The sequence below is a fragment of the Passer montanus genome, unplaced genomic scaffold, assembly GCF_014805655.1.
Source record: "Passer montanus isolate IOZ18808 unplaced genomic scaffold, ASM1480565v1 scaffold24, whole genome shotgun sequence".
Classification (NCBI taxonomy): Eukaryota; Metazoa; Chordata; class Aves; order Passeriformes; family Passeridae; genus Passer; species Passer montanus.
The window spans coordinates 4,146,978-4,162,281 of NW_024367037.1; the positions used below are offsets into that span (position 1 = coordinate 4,146,978).

At 38.3% G+C, this 15,304-nt stretch overlaps 1 protein-coding gene and 1 non-coding gene across 2 annotated transcripts in view; both read left to right on the top strand.

Moving 5' to 3' along the window:
• The window catches only part of GABBR2 (gamma-aminobutyric acid type B receptor subunit 2), a 458,985-nt gene that overhangs the window by 274,492 nt on the left and 169,189 nt on the right, over positions 1-15,304 (top strand). The window lies entirely within an intron of this gene.
• TRNAN-AUU lies at positions 1,271-1,341 on the top strand. Its single transcript has one exon. It is a non-coding gene; the product is annotated as a tRNA-Asn (tRNA).

Genomic DNA, 15,304 nt, shown 5'->3' on the forward strand with positions numbered 1-15,304 from the left:
ATCAGGGGAAGCAGATCCCTGTGCTCCTCAAGAAAAAGGTGTCTGACATACACAGAGACCCTAATCCTCAGGTAACCAATTTTACTGTTTTAGAATGCTGTTTGTACCTCACAGGCTATAGGATGGAGCCACGGAGAGCTTGGTGGATTGCAGGAATGTCGCATGTTCATAAAAGCTGACAACTCCCCTTTGAAAGTGAAAGGTGTTTCTCACATTTAGGAGAAAAATAAGGGAGGCTCCCTGTACAGAGCAAGGGGAGTTAAGCTTTCTTCTCATTCTGGGCCTTCAAAAGGTCATTGCAGAAAGTGTTGTAACGCAAAGTGATTTTAACCTGCCTCTGCTAATGTGACATTTGGAGCATGGCTGTGGCAGTCTGATGTGACAGCAGGCAAATGTTGCGTTGTGCTGTGTTAGTAAATGGCAGACAGCCTGGTAAAATGAGGGACTTATTCATATATTTAGTCTGTGCTTCTCCTCTCCAGAGGAAAAGACTTTGAAAAGTCTCTGAAGTGTGAATCCCAAAGGTCAGTAAATGCACAAAGGCCTTGTTGAATTCAGAGAAGATAATAGAATTTAAAAAAACCCCAATTTCTGGTATTTCACATCCTGAAAATGTTAAGTAGATTTAAGACTGCGGTTGTGTACAGATGCTATAAATCATCAAAAGCTTTTTAACTGCTCATATCCAGGTTTGATAAATTCAGCTGACAACCTAAGTGATAACCTGTAGCCAAATGCTAGATTATTGCCTGTGTGTTACAGGTTCATTTTTCAGCACTTTAGAACTACTTTAATCCCTGAAAGACTCAGGTAGCTTTAGTCCATCTGATTTACTGTGCTAGATAAAATCAGTGGTGCACATAACTCCAGTTGTGGACTGTGGAGAAAGTGGGGTTTACAGAAACATTAGTTGTGGAAAAGACCATGGGCTCGCAAGCCATAAAAATGTAGATAGGTATCCTTTGGATATAGAATGCCCTACTGATGCCATGGACCATTGTGTAAGCTAAATATTTCATCCCTTGTCTGGTCTTGAGTTGGAATTCTGCTTCTGTTTCCCTTGTTAATACATATTTCCATTATCTTTTTAAATGAAAATTCAGATTACTTTTTTAGCTCTCTATGATCTATCTATTTGTATGGAAGTGGCTGGCTAAATGAAAGGAATATAAAAGATAAAATGTTTGGGGGAAAGACAACTGAGTTATGCTTTTTCATTTCTAAGTCACTCAAGAATTTTGAAAATGCCACCCAAAGTAGATTTTCCCAAGGATTAGCTCAGTTGGTCAGAGCATGGTGTTATTAATGCCAAGGACGTGGGTTCGATCCCCACATGGGCCATTCACTTAAGAGCTGGACTCAGTGATCCATGTGAGTCCCTTCCAACTCAGGATATCCTGTGATTCTGTAAAGATTGCTGGCAGCCAAGTCAACCTAGACATGCCCCATCCCAAATGGAGCAAAGCTGAAACCCAGCTTTTTTAAGATGTAGTAGCCAGAAAAATGCATCTCCCTTGGCTTCATAACTGGAGATTTGAGCATGTAGACATATTTCCAAGCTCTTCCTCCCTTAGACATCTGTTGTGACTGGCAAAGGAGATCTGGCCAGAATAATGATAGTGGGTTTTGTGCTCTTTTACTGAATAATAGAGTAACAATCTAGGTAGGAGCATTGCAAAGTTCCTCAGCTCTGCCTTGTGAAATTTAACGTAGAGATTTACTTAGCATTAGATCCTAAAAGGAATAAAAGTTTATCTTAAATGATCTGTCAGGTTCAATTTATTCACATTAATTGGCCTGGAGCTCTTCCATTTAGCAAAACCTTGGCTGCTCTTGCATGGGCAGAGTGCTTGGAAGGAAAGGCTCTTTTTGCTGCCTAAAGACGTGCCCATGCAAAGCTGTCCAACTAGCATCCCTGGCAGGGCTTCCTATCCCACAGGACCATGGACAGATGTACTGGGAGAGTAGCTTTGGGCCTTCACAGTCTGCCTACATACCTCCTGGTGCTGGGCAGCAGATCCTACAGAAATGTGTACTGCCTCTTTCATGACAGATTTGAGGAATTCAAGAAATGACTGGACCTGGCAATTGATGCCAGGGTCAAGTTGACAAGGCAGAGATCATTCAAAAGTTGAACTCCATGATCTTGGAGATCTTTTCCAACCTAACTGATTCTGTGATTTTTGTCATTTCAAGCAACCTTCTTGCCTCAAACAGCACAGCCATGGCCAGGCATGGGTAATGGGGGCAAGGTGCACTCAAGCCTTTGGGCAGATGCCAGCTGTGGACTCTGGACATGCATAAATTATGCATGTTGGAACCTCAGGTGTGGCAGTGCTTCTCCTGAAGTTCAGAAAACTGCAAGCTGCAGATGCAGAGAATGGAGACAAGAGATTATTTCTAAGCCTCTGCAGCATCTGTTGCTTTGCACTTTCACTGGCTCACTAATAAATAGACTAAAAGAACAGGTGTAAAAGTGCTCATCAGAAGTCTTCATTACAATAGAATTAATTGATCTCATGACTATCTGTAATTTACATTCATTCAAGAGGCCCTCATTCCAGCTGACATTCATATTCTCATCATTTTGGATAAATTTAGGATGAAATATTTATACTTTATTTAAGACTACATATATTCCTCTTGTTTGCTTTCCTTTAATCTTGGCATTGCAACTGTTATTAAAAACAAGCAAAAAGTGGAGAGACAGGAGTAAGGGAGTGAAATGTTCCATTTGCATGTCATAAACCAAGTACTCAAATTATTATTTGAAAGTACAGGACAAAAACAAAAGTAAAAACTCACAAATAGTTTTTCCCTCCATTCTAAAGTATAAAATTACTAATGTTGAAAATCTCTCACAATGAGAAAGTTACATGCAGCTGAGGTAAACTCAATTCAAGGTCCAGATAAAGAAAACTGGAATAGTCTGTGCTGGCAGACCTGATTTTAACTGGATGAGATATTACGTCATGGGGTGGCTTTTAGTCACTTTGCATTAAGAAAGTGAAATTCTGTCCCTGTTTTACATTGCTCAGGATGGGGATGGAAACACAGAGTTGAAATATTTCATAATGTTACTCTAGTTCAGTAAAACTGTTTGCCACTTAGCATTCCAAATAGTTTTTTGACTAAAACAGAAATGGGAAAGCTGCCCAAGATGCACAGAGAGGAAATACAGTCTTCAGAGTTCTCAGAATTTTCCCTTTGTCAATCTTTTTTATTCATTTTTGTTGATATCCATGCAGAACAGAGAACTGTTAAAAAACTAGACCTTGAAATCTAGGTTTAATTCTTGCTGTGGTAAAAATGCTAGGAATTTTACAATTGGCTGAATTGTATATAAAAAATAGTGATATGCATATACTGTTATCTCAGATTTGACATTAGCATCATATGATGTCCTCTTTGTATATTTATAGTACCACCATGTGTGTATTTTCTATTCCTTATAGAAGGCTGGTAGTAATCAGTCCCTGGAATAGTGGTAAATTCCTTTGTGCTTTGACTAGAATATCCTCCTGTGTATTCCCTTTTCTGAGATAGTATGAGTTTTCTGGGAATTGTCCTCATATGAGATTTGTTAATTGCTGTTCAAGAAATTGCCACAGATTTCCCAAACTAAAAGATGTGGGTGCCTTGTAAAGGTCTGAAGCTGGAGGAGAGGTTCTTAGCTTGTACACGTGACAGGTTTCCATCCTATACTACAATGTAATAGCCATTCTCAATGATGGGATTTTTGTCTGTGATCCATAATTATGAGGGTAAAGAAGGATTTAGGGGACTATTGGACTTAGGGGACTATTCAGATTACATGTTGGCCAGATCATCAGGTAACTCTATGTAATGGTCATAGAGAAGAAACTGCCAGGACAGTTATGCCATACACATTTCATTTTTCAAAACAAGCTAGCTAGATGATGGTGGATAATTAATCACAATGGAATAACCAAGGACAAGCAAAACTGAATAGCTGTTTCTCTTTTTGATCTGCAATGGATCTATAAATTGTGCTGTTACATGAAAATCAATAGCTGATCTGTTAGATGGATAAAACCCAAAGAACAGATGAAATATAAATGAAGCTGCATCACACTGAATTGGGTCAAATCCCATTGGAAATGGGTCAGGCCTTTAGGAATCATTCCCTACTGTTGATTATAATGAGTGCACAAGGTTTTAAAACCAGCTTACAGCTTTTAATCAGCAGTAGCTTATGGTATGATGAATTACTGCTGTGTATGTGCTGTAATTAAACAGTGCTTTATGAAGACACTGTAGTGGTAACAATAAACTCTGAGACTGATACAACAAAGTTCTGAATCCATCCTGAATTATTAAATTGATGGGCATTCAGCCTTCAGCATCTCACACAGTCAAACCTGTAATGCAACAGACAGCACAAGAGACATTGTTTTGCACAGGGATTAAATATTCGTCTGTGACTGTAGCAGCTTTTAAATTTTTAAGGTATTGATCCCCAGCCTACTTTGATCTTATATAATCTGAAGCAATGTTAAGTACCCAAAATATAGAAATTATTTTCTTGAGCCATATGAAATACAAAACTTTATTTCCTTCAAGAAATGAAGTTATACCAGGTGTGTGATGGCCTGCTGCAGTGCCTTCTTCTAGGACTACAAGTGAAAAAGGTCTACATAGAATTTATTTCTTGCTAAAGTGTCTATACGGTTAATTGTGTGTCATTTTGAATGGGGATTTTCATGGATTGGTTTTAAGGTTTTTTTTGGTTTTGACAAGTGTACATATTGACTCTGCTTGCCAGGAAAATGAACTTCCAAATTTCATTAATATATCTGTTTTATTTGATAACTGAATATTTTAGTTAGTTTACCAATTAAATGGTAAAAATGTAGATCCACAAGCTGTTCCTCAGATGTTTGCTTGATCTTTTTTTCCCTGCATGCCCATATTTACACCAGCATTTATCTGCTCCAGACTTGCACTAAAATGTGGCACATCTAAACTACATTTCAGCCCTAATATCTCAGGACAAATTGTTTTCTGACAAAATGCAGCACTGCTCAGGATGTCCCCACACACAGCAGATAGACCACCTACATAAAAAGTGCATAATTCAGATGTAGTTCCAACCTCCGCTCACTGTAGAAAAAGAATTTGCATCAAAACCTCCTTTATTCTGAAGTTACTGAACTGCTCCTGAGATATATCTGAGGTGAATTTCTAAGACTTTCATGCTTATTCTTTTTTGCTATGCATAAATAACTAAATATTAATTTACCACAAAGAAAGAGCAAAATGACAGTCCAGAAGCTGGGGCATTAATCTAAACAGAGGGAGAACTGATTTTGGATCCCTCATCCAGATTTTTCTGAGAGGGAACTTAAACCATTATTTGATGAATCTCAGAGGAATGTTCCTGTTACTGATCTAGGATGCTGAGTGGAGCTAGCAGAAATTCCTCTTTCTTGTCACAAAAGTATTGGGTCAGATCTAGAACATATCTGCACTGTTAATTATGCCCATATTTGGTTTTGACCTTAGTGCCTAGGTCATTGAATCTCCTGGCTAACACAAGTGGAAATAGTAATGGAAATTCCTTAACTTATATTTGAACAGTCATAGACCTTTGAATTATTTTATTAACAGGAAAAGGTAAATAATTAGCTTAAATTGGTTTAATGGTAGGAAATGCCAAGAAAAATCTTAAGCCCAAATATATCAATGCAACAGGAGTCATCTCTGGCTGATCTCAGTGTTTGTTGTCTGTGTGCTGCACTCTATTTGTACAGGTGTAAGTGACAGCAGGATTATTTTTTGTGAGAAGGTATTGTTTTCTTTAGTGGACTCTATGAAAACCTTTCTTTCAAACATTTGTCCTTCAACTCTCTTCAAAGCTATGCTGCTACGTGCAATAAATCATTGTGTAAGAAGGGAATAACTTATTAGTTCTGTGTTTGTTTTCCTTCACCCTTTTTTTGTAAGGAGGTCATCTCAGGAGATGAAACCTGTGTTGCATGTGATATCCATGAAAATTCAAACAATTTACCCAGATATTTGCATCTGGGTAAGTTGTCCTGAACAACATTGCATTTTAAAGAAAGATGCAGACAATTCCAGAATGAAACTAAATGTTATCCTTTGGTATGAGTCTATAGGAAATCAAGCACATCATACTCTATAAGTGCCTGTCTTCCTCAGATTTTTGACAGAGACCCCAGACAAGGTAGCTGTGATATACACCATACCCATTGAAATTTGGGCAGAGGAATCCCACCAAATTACCTTCTAACTAATAAATAGTGTAGTGGGTCTAGAAAGGAGGAATTAACTTTGGAAATAAGTTAAATGGAGCACTACCCAGTTGCTTCTTCTATAGGTTTAAAATCGTCAATCATTTTCTCTATAATAGTGTTTAAATAAACAAGTTCAGACACTTATTTTTTATTTGCTTTAGATCTCACAAAAATAATTTGGTGCTGCTGAAGAATAAATCAAACAAAACTAATTCTGAAAATATGAGAATCCTTGCTAAGAAAGCTGAAAAAGCCCAAACTGCATTTTTTAATAATGCAAATTGAGATTAAATTAATTTTAGATTCCTCCCCAGCACAGTAATTTGGGCAGCACAGCAAATCTGATGACTAGTTCCTCAGTTCCTAGAATTGGTAGGTATATTGCCATTAAGGACTTATTGTAATAGGACGAGGGAAAAAAAGGAGACTTCACCATCCTAACTTACACTGCCTTGGTGCATAAAATTTTCTTGTACCTGCAGATCGTGGAGAATGGCCAGCAGTACCTCATTCAGAAACCAGGAAGCTCTCAGTGAGGTTTTCAACACCAAGCTCCACTGCACCTCTTATCCTCTGTATGGTGAATTGTGAATGGAAATATTCATCCACATTTTTCACCTGTTAGGCTGACTTTAAGGCCAGTTGGGAATAACAATTTGCTTCCAAAAATTGAAAAAATTAGTTTTTAAAATATATGTTGGTCTGATAATTTGTGTATTTATGATGGCTGAACCAAGGTAGCTGAGTTGGCGACCCAGCAGCCTGTGATTACTGCGACTTTCTTGTGTGTGGTGCCTTATGTCTTCAGCAGTCTTGTGAGATGTGTCACCGCAGGCTGATGGGTTCAGTTTGGAGTGAATTTTACAAGCACAGAAATTGTTAGTGCCATACCTGGGTTTTGGGCACTTTGTGGGCTCCCTGAGGCACCTCACTAATTGCTGTGGCTGTGTCCCCTTGTGCCTGTTCCGTGCAGAAAGCCAGTTGGGTATCTAGTCACCTCAGCAGAGATTCCTGTGTCCCTCCCTTTTAATGCATTTGTTACCAACACAGAATATTTTAACAACCACATCTCTAGAGAAACAAACCAACCAACCAAGCAGAAAAAACCAAATGTTGTTTTACTATAAGTACATAATTTTAAATTTTTCTTTAAAAAAATATTTAGTAACATTTACTGAATTTTGCTATATGTAGTAATTGTGTTTAACATCTGGGAAAGAGATTAAATACTTCAGATGTTATATTTTGCATTTGTTGGTTTTGCTTGGCAATCAAATGAAATTGCAAGATAAATTTATTTGTAGTAAGAAAAAATAATTTATGCAGTATTTGAACCTATACGTTGATTTAATTAATTCATTATTTGTTTCCACCAAAAATTAAATACTGACAAAAATAATATTTAATTTGGAGACAGTTCTTTTAAAACTGGCTTTAAAACATTCTTTTATTTATGATTGTTATAAAAGCTGTAGTAATATAATTTTAGAAAAAGATCATCTTATCTGGCATGCTCTTACACAAATTCATTGTAATAATTCTGTTCAACTTTATTTTCAATAGGCCTGTTTTCCTTCTGATGTAGAACTAAATTAGTCATACACAGTTCCTCTAAGAAAATGTCTCATGTAAGCAGAGAAATTCAGATGGTTTTTCACCACTTCAAATTATGTGTATAGTGCTTTCTTGATTGTTAAATTACACTCTAGGCTAGGTCAAGGTATAGAATAGTTTTTATTTTCAAATGGATGGGAATTAGATGATTTAGAAGTATATTACTAGGTATCAGAGAGCAGGTAATTTTATGTTTAAGCTCAACAAAAGGTTTGTATGGGGTGTGAAGAAGGTTTTTATTAAGAAAAGAGGAGCAGGAAATTGGACCTCTTCAAAACAGATTTACCCAATTTCTCTTACTAAAGTCAGTGAGTGGGTTTTCACAAAACCAATATCAGCTATTGAAGGAAACAGACAATGTACAAGCTAGATCATGATAGATTTACCATTTGTTTTCAATTGAATGCAATTATGTTTCATCCACAGAAGTTTTACAGCATGCTCTGTAAAAATCTCCTAAGGTATGGAAAGACCCACTGAAGGAAATTAAAGCAGTATGTCTGAGAAAATCATGTCCCAAGTTTAAAAAGAAAGTTATCAAAGATCCAGTATCAGTGTATATTTTCTGTTTGTTCATTACTTCATTTTCATATGCAAAATCAGGAAACACAGAAGAACAGTTTTACAAACAAAAGTCTCAATCTGAGTAGTTATTGCTGTTCTGTTGATGAATTGCCACCTTTGAACTGGATCTGGCTGAATGATACCTGTAACTCTCTCTTTGGACCTCTTCTGAAAAACTTCAGAATGGTAGAGCATGGTTGTTTTGGTAAACGGTAAATAGTAAGGTAGTTTTTTTGTTTTAAGAAACTTAGATATGACATTGGGGACATAACAATAGTTAAAAAGGTCTGTGTGTGATATTTCTTTTGGAGGTATGCAAGCAGTAAGGATAAACATGGCTGTCTCTCAGGGCTCCCGTCTCTCCAGCACTGTGTGCTGTAACCTTTGCCAATGAAGCAGAGGCTGTGTCTGTGTCCTCCCAGCATTTCTCTGTGCCTCCCATCACCTTTGCTTCTCTTCACCAAGCTCAGCATGGTCGCCTGACCTGGCCACAGAGCTGTGTGTCCTACAGCTGTGCCTGTGTCAGCCTGCTCTCTGGTCTCTCTCTGGTCTCTTCTGTCAATTCTCCTGGTCTTGCAAAGTATTTTTGGTATGGCACATGTCAAAGCTGTGAAAGGATTCAGTATTTTCAGGGTAGGAACATGAGCAGGAAAGGACTGTCATTCAATGGCTAGTCCAGAAGGATCCATGGAGTTTTCATGGTAGCTTCACTGTGCCTCCCACATACACACACAAGAAATACCAGAAAACCCATGACATGCTACCTTTAAATAAAACAGCATCTTCAAAATCTGCAAGAATGGGGACATTCTGCACAGGGATGAAACAACTTAAGTGATGCAGTAGGTTGTCATGGCCTCAGTACCAGTTGCAGAAGTGGGAATTGTTTTCCCTATGAATTGTATTAATCCAGTCCTTCACAGCTCAGAGTTGAAAAGCACCTGCAGAAGCAGTCCATGAATAGGATACATGAGTTATAGAATATCTTCCCTTTAACTAAGAAACTTCCATTTCCAGAAATATATCCACTGGAGCGTGCCAGCTATAATTCAGCAGAGCAAAGGCAAAGCAAGTTGGTGCTGTACATGGAAAACAGAGGTGCTGCCAAACAGCAGTGCTCTCCCCATCAATGGTGTGGTTGAAAAGGAGCCAGTGATTCCTTGTGCAGCAAGACCAGTGCAGTGGAAGATGCAACAGAAGCACTGTTCTGTTCAGCAGCTGTGTTTTCCCCCATGTTCACTCGTGGTACTGCTACAGTGAGGAGTAACATGATCTGGTTAAGTGAAAAAGTGATTTCAGCAGGGTGGGCTTAAACCCAAGGCAAACATTAACTAAAGCTCTGTAATATGAGCCATAAATCCGGGCCCTCTGCTGTCTCTTCTTTTTCCTGGTAGTGGTTCTACCAGGACCATGGTCAGGACATCTCTGTTCCTTCTAGAAAGCCAGATGGTAAGAGCATTGAGGTGAGGAGGGCTTCAGGAATAAGGAAAAGGTTGTAGCTGTAATTTGAGGGTGATTTCCAAATACACAGGTGAAGATACAGGGGCTGCTCTCACGCGAGAGGTGTGATTTCTCATCTCAGATGTGTTTCATATGTTCGTGGCTACTGCTTACTCATGAGTTTTGACCTTTATTATCCTACATCCCATGGTTCTTGTTTAAATCAAAGTTAATTAAATCTACAAGAGATTTGTGACAGATTTTTTCTGTCCCTACCCAAAACACAGGGAAGCAAGAGAACATTTTCACATCTTTTACTGAAGAAGTAACAGCACTTGACTTGCATTGATAGCTCCCCTGAATCTGTACATGCTATTGCAGAAGAAAGAATTGTTTGTAAGACAGCAAAGAGACAAAACTTGTGCCTAAGTACTTTTTAAATACAGTTTTTTACTGAGATTCTTAAAATTTGGATAGTTAAAGATTTATGATCAAGTATGTAACTATATAAAACACATGATAGATTATCAACAGATTATCATTCTGTCCCAGTATTTTTTTATTTTTTTTTTTGTCTTCTGGATGTATTCTATGATTTAAATTTCCATCAAATGCTGTAAATATCAAGGGACTGGTAGCAGTTACTCAGATGCATATGCACTGTGTACTCACTCCAGGTAAGATTTAAAACCCCTTCTCATACTTTAATCACTGTGGTTTTGACTTGTCAGAAATAAAGTTAATGGGACAACTGACTTTTGTAATTTACATTAAGATTTTGCCATCAGTTTCAAGGAAAAGCTTTTAAAAATATTTTTAAACTGGTTTTAGCCTTACCTTCTTCTAAAATTCTGCTTCCTCTCATACTCCAAACTAGCTTCAGCTTTCTTCACCTATAATTTTAACATTGTCTTAGGCAAAAGGCAAAAAATTATGTTAGAACAGTTAGACACTTATTCCTCTCATTTAAAGCACTGCAATGTTTTGACTTTTGATCCCACTTGTAATGAAAAACCAATTGCATCCATTTTATACAGTAGTTTTCCAAAGTTTTGTGCATCATGTGGGGGTTATTTAATATAATATTTTATGCCCAAATAATTAAAAAAATTTCTACCATTCTTCAGTCTCATACTGCAATATTCATACATGAGAAAAAATGCATACTTCTGCTTTTCTAGTTTTAATCAGCTTTGCAAGGATTTTTGCCTCATATTGTATTTCACTCCTACAGGCATAAATCCTATCCTAACAAGACAATGTTGCTGTATGCTATCAATTTTCTAAGAAGAATAGATTCTCTGAAACTAGGAGTGTTTTGTCAAACTGTTTTCTCTCAGTACCTGAAGTATCAGTTTTAATTCTGGAAACTCTTAGAGAAGTGTATTTAATGTTACACACAAATGCAATGCTACTCTTATGCATAAATGCTTTTGTATTCTGGTTGAGCTTTGCCACAAAACTTTTTTCCAGAGCTGTCTGTCAGGTGTATTATATAACTGCTCTATATTAATTATTAAATCCTTTATTATTTGAAGTAATTATATTTTAATGGCTGTAGCTTTCCATGGCAGGCTTTTTCTCTTAATGCTAGTCTGCTTCCTGTAGCTATTCAAACTTCAGATGAAGAAATAAAAGGAAAAATAAATCAGAAATCAAAATGAAACAGCACAATGACATATGCCATATTTTAAGAAAAATTTTAAAGTAATCATTAAAGATAAAATCAATGGGTTTCACTTTAAAACTGTTCTTTGTGTCTTGGACAGTTTTCTACAGCAATTTCTCTGCTCATAGTAAAACATGTTGTTCCTAATTAGTGCTCAAAGGGAATCACTGTTGGACCTTTTTCCTCCTTTTTTATTTTTTTTTCCAGTGGATTAGTACAAAGAGATTACTCAAAACAGGTTAAAACAAGTGGAGGTTTGCTGAAGCAGCAGGAAAATGGAGTTATTTCTCTGGAACCTTGACTTTTAACCAGTTCCAGTTGGAGTGGTTTCTTTGTCTTGAATATAGGATTTGTCTTGAATATAGGATTTTTATACAGGTAAAAAAAGCCCCCAAATCTGACCAAACCAAAATAGTTTTCTTAATGAGTTTTCTTTTGCAAAGATTATTATTTTTGAGGGGTTTTTCCCCCCTGTAACTTTTAACATATTTAGATTTTAAAATTAAAAATAATGAAGTAGTTGTGGTTATAAATTTTGTAATTCAAGACTAGATTTCATCCTACTAAAATGTACTGGTAGGATATTGTGGAAGTCAAACAACTCTATCAATGTGAAAGGTGTGGATCAGGGTGGTCTAAATTCTGAATTGACCATCATGTTATGTTTTAAAACTGCTTTGGTCTCATGCTGATGTACAATTCACATTTATTTACATTAAAAATGAAAAAGCATAAAAATGAAATTTATAAAGTGAGAAATATCCTTGTAGGGGTCTGTTGGGCAGGGCTGCTACACAAAACATTTCAAATATTGTTGTTTGAAACCCCACCACTCCTTTTGTAGACAGTAGTGTCTTGTGAGTGGGGTCCATCTTCTGGATCTGTCTCTTAAAGCCTGTGAGAACTGAGTGGGGCATGGCCATTTTTTCTCCTCTTCCAGTGCTTGAGGTCATGGGGCTGCACAGCCTCACCACAGAGCCTCAGCCCCAGGCTCTGGGTCTCTCACATGTCTTTACACTCTCACAGCATCCCTCCTCCTGGTGAGTAACCCAAACTTTCCAAACTTCTCAGGTGGCCTCATGGGGACAGACAAGAAAAATAGATTTTGAAGAGGAATTTCCCAGCAGCCACGTCTACTTGTAAAATGCATCTCTGCCCATGGCAGGGGGTTGGAACTATATGATCTTTAAGGACCCTTCCTATGATTCTAAAACACTGAAATTTGCAGCCAGGCACACACTTTCCTCACTCAAGGAATCATGCAGTTCTTGGGTTAGACAGGCAACCTGGCATGGTGTAACGCTTCTTGTTCTCTGACTCCCTAGAGTGCAGTCCCTAATTGTAGCAGCGACAAGCCTGTCCCTTATGGGAACAGAGCGTTCCTCCCTGAGGACAGGGAAATCCAGTCTGTGATCCCATGTGACTTTTGCATAGGAATCTGATTGTCAGGGGAAGGCTAGAGCTGGAAAATCCCAAAGTCTCTGGCTTTTGATGGCTCTTTGAGTGACAGCTGTCTTGTTCATCTCAGCAGCTGAAACTGAAACAATGATCTAAGGGGGGTATTGCTACTTGTGGGCCTTTGTAGTCTCCCCTATATCTCAGTAAGTGTTCAGTAGTAGTTGCAGGTTACAGCACAAGTGAGCTTTTTGTTGCTCTAAAGTTTTTCCTGAATTATTCCCTTGCAAGTCCTGAATAAAGTATTTGGAATAAACCAGCCTGGATAACTCAAAACTGCATTTCTTTTACAGGAAAAATCTTAGGCAGCTACTGTACAAATCATAAGACAGGAAAGAGCATAGACTTTATAGGTTTGTATGAATGTGTTCATCACTGCCTCAACTCCCTTATTTTGTATTTTAGGATGAGGACAGTGGGAATTCTGCCTTTGGGTTTGACCCTGAATCATGAAGAATGTTCTTTATGAGCTACAGTGTTTTCACAGGCCACCTGGTGTAATGGTTATTCAAGGACATAATGAGTAGCTGAGATCTAACACACATAATATGCACAGCAGCTGCTGCTCTCCTGCGTTTTCAGGCTTGGTAGCTGTGAAACTACAACCTTTAAATAACACCCTCTTAACTCTGTAAAAGTTTAAGGATGCAGTACATAAGGAAGAAGCCAGATCATCTTGGTTTAGAGCATCTCAGCTGGAGCAGAGCAGGCACAGCCGTCTGGGAGGCTGCTCAGCCTTCCTCTGCCAGGGGAGGGGGAACGCAGCCCTGAGAGAAGGTGAGGGAAGGCCCTAATTATATAATCATAGGTTTGTATCCAAATGTGCCAAAATGGAGTTTATGTTTCTTCCCTGCATGGAGTGAGATCACCAGAAAGCAGACATGCCTTGCTAAATGAAGGGAAAACAGCCTTGCTGGGAGGCATGATTGCTGGCATGATCCTTTGGTCAAGCACACATCATCTGCTCTGGGAGACATTTTTATTTCTGTCATGTTGTGCACTTAAATTTGGTTTTCATTTAAGTTAGCAAGAGCTAACCAGCCCTCAGAAGGAGGACTGCATCATGCAGCTCATCCTGTACATCTGAGCAGCCACCGAAAACACAGTGGCAGAGACTTAGCAGCCACGTGCAGGTCAGCTGAAGCTGTCCACAGACCAGGGCTACTGTCAAACTGCTGTGCTGTGCATCACCACACTGACAAGAAAAGCCTCTCTGGGAAAAGGTAACCACATCATGCTTTCTAAGTAAATTATGTGGGTTTTTAAATTTGTTTTGTCTACTGCAAAAATAATTGATATTACACATTGAATTTAGAATTTCAGCTACATAAGTAATGGGCTTAGGTAGTTGTAGCAAAACATTTATTTTGGGTGTGCACAAGAAAATCAAATGAAATGCTAGAATAGTAAGCACACCAGAGGAGGAAAAGGTCACCTTGATCTCCTTTCTCATTCAATCAGAGTATGTAGCTGGGCTGGTGTCAGGGTCATCCAGGTCCCTGGGGACTCTGTATTTCCTGTCAGGATATCTTCTATCACATCATCTGTCATGTTTGTATGGAAAGCTTAAATGCTGAGCTAGCAGATGGAAACTGGGATTAGGTCACTGTCCTGGGTGTCTTGATTTTTAAACTGCATGTGTACTTTACCCTGGTAAGCCAGAAAAGACTGACAGCAGTGATTTTCCCAGTTTTTTCTTCCCTAAATGACGCTGTTTGGGGGATTTTATTTAAATTCATGAGTAATTTTTGGCATAACCAGAAAAAAAATCTGGTAATTTCATAATGATTTAAATCTGCTGCTTGGGGGATTTGATTTAAATTAATGAGTAATTTTTGGTATAACCAGAAAAAAAAATCTGGTAATTTCATAATGATTTAAATCTTTCTTTTGCCAGACTATCCTCATAGTGCACAGTGTGCCTATTCAGACTGAGTTTCCAGGACACCAGGGACATAATAATTGCATTTATTCCCCTTGGATAAAAGATGTGGATACACTAATGCCCTGTCATCTTGGGTTTCTCTGGAAGCACCACAGATTTTCAAATGGGTGCAGTGCATTCCTGTGGTTTGCTGTCCCTTACCTTTGAATAAGTGTAGTGTCATGGTGCATTTTGAATTCTGCCTCACAATCTCTGACATTTCAGTGCTCTGAAATCAAGCTCAGGAGGCAAGAGAATGTGGCCATGGCCTCTCTCACTGCCACCTCCACACCCTGCCTCCAGTTGTCCTTCTCCCAGAGGGACTCTGACAGATGGAGCTGCTGCTGGGCCCTGGGCTGC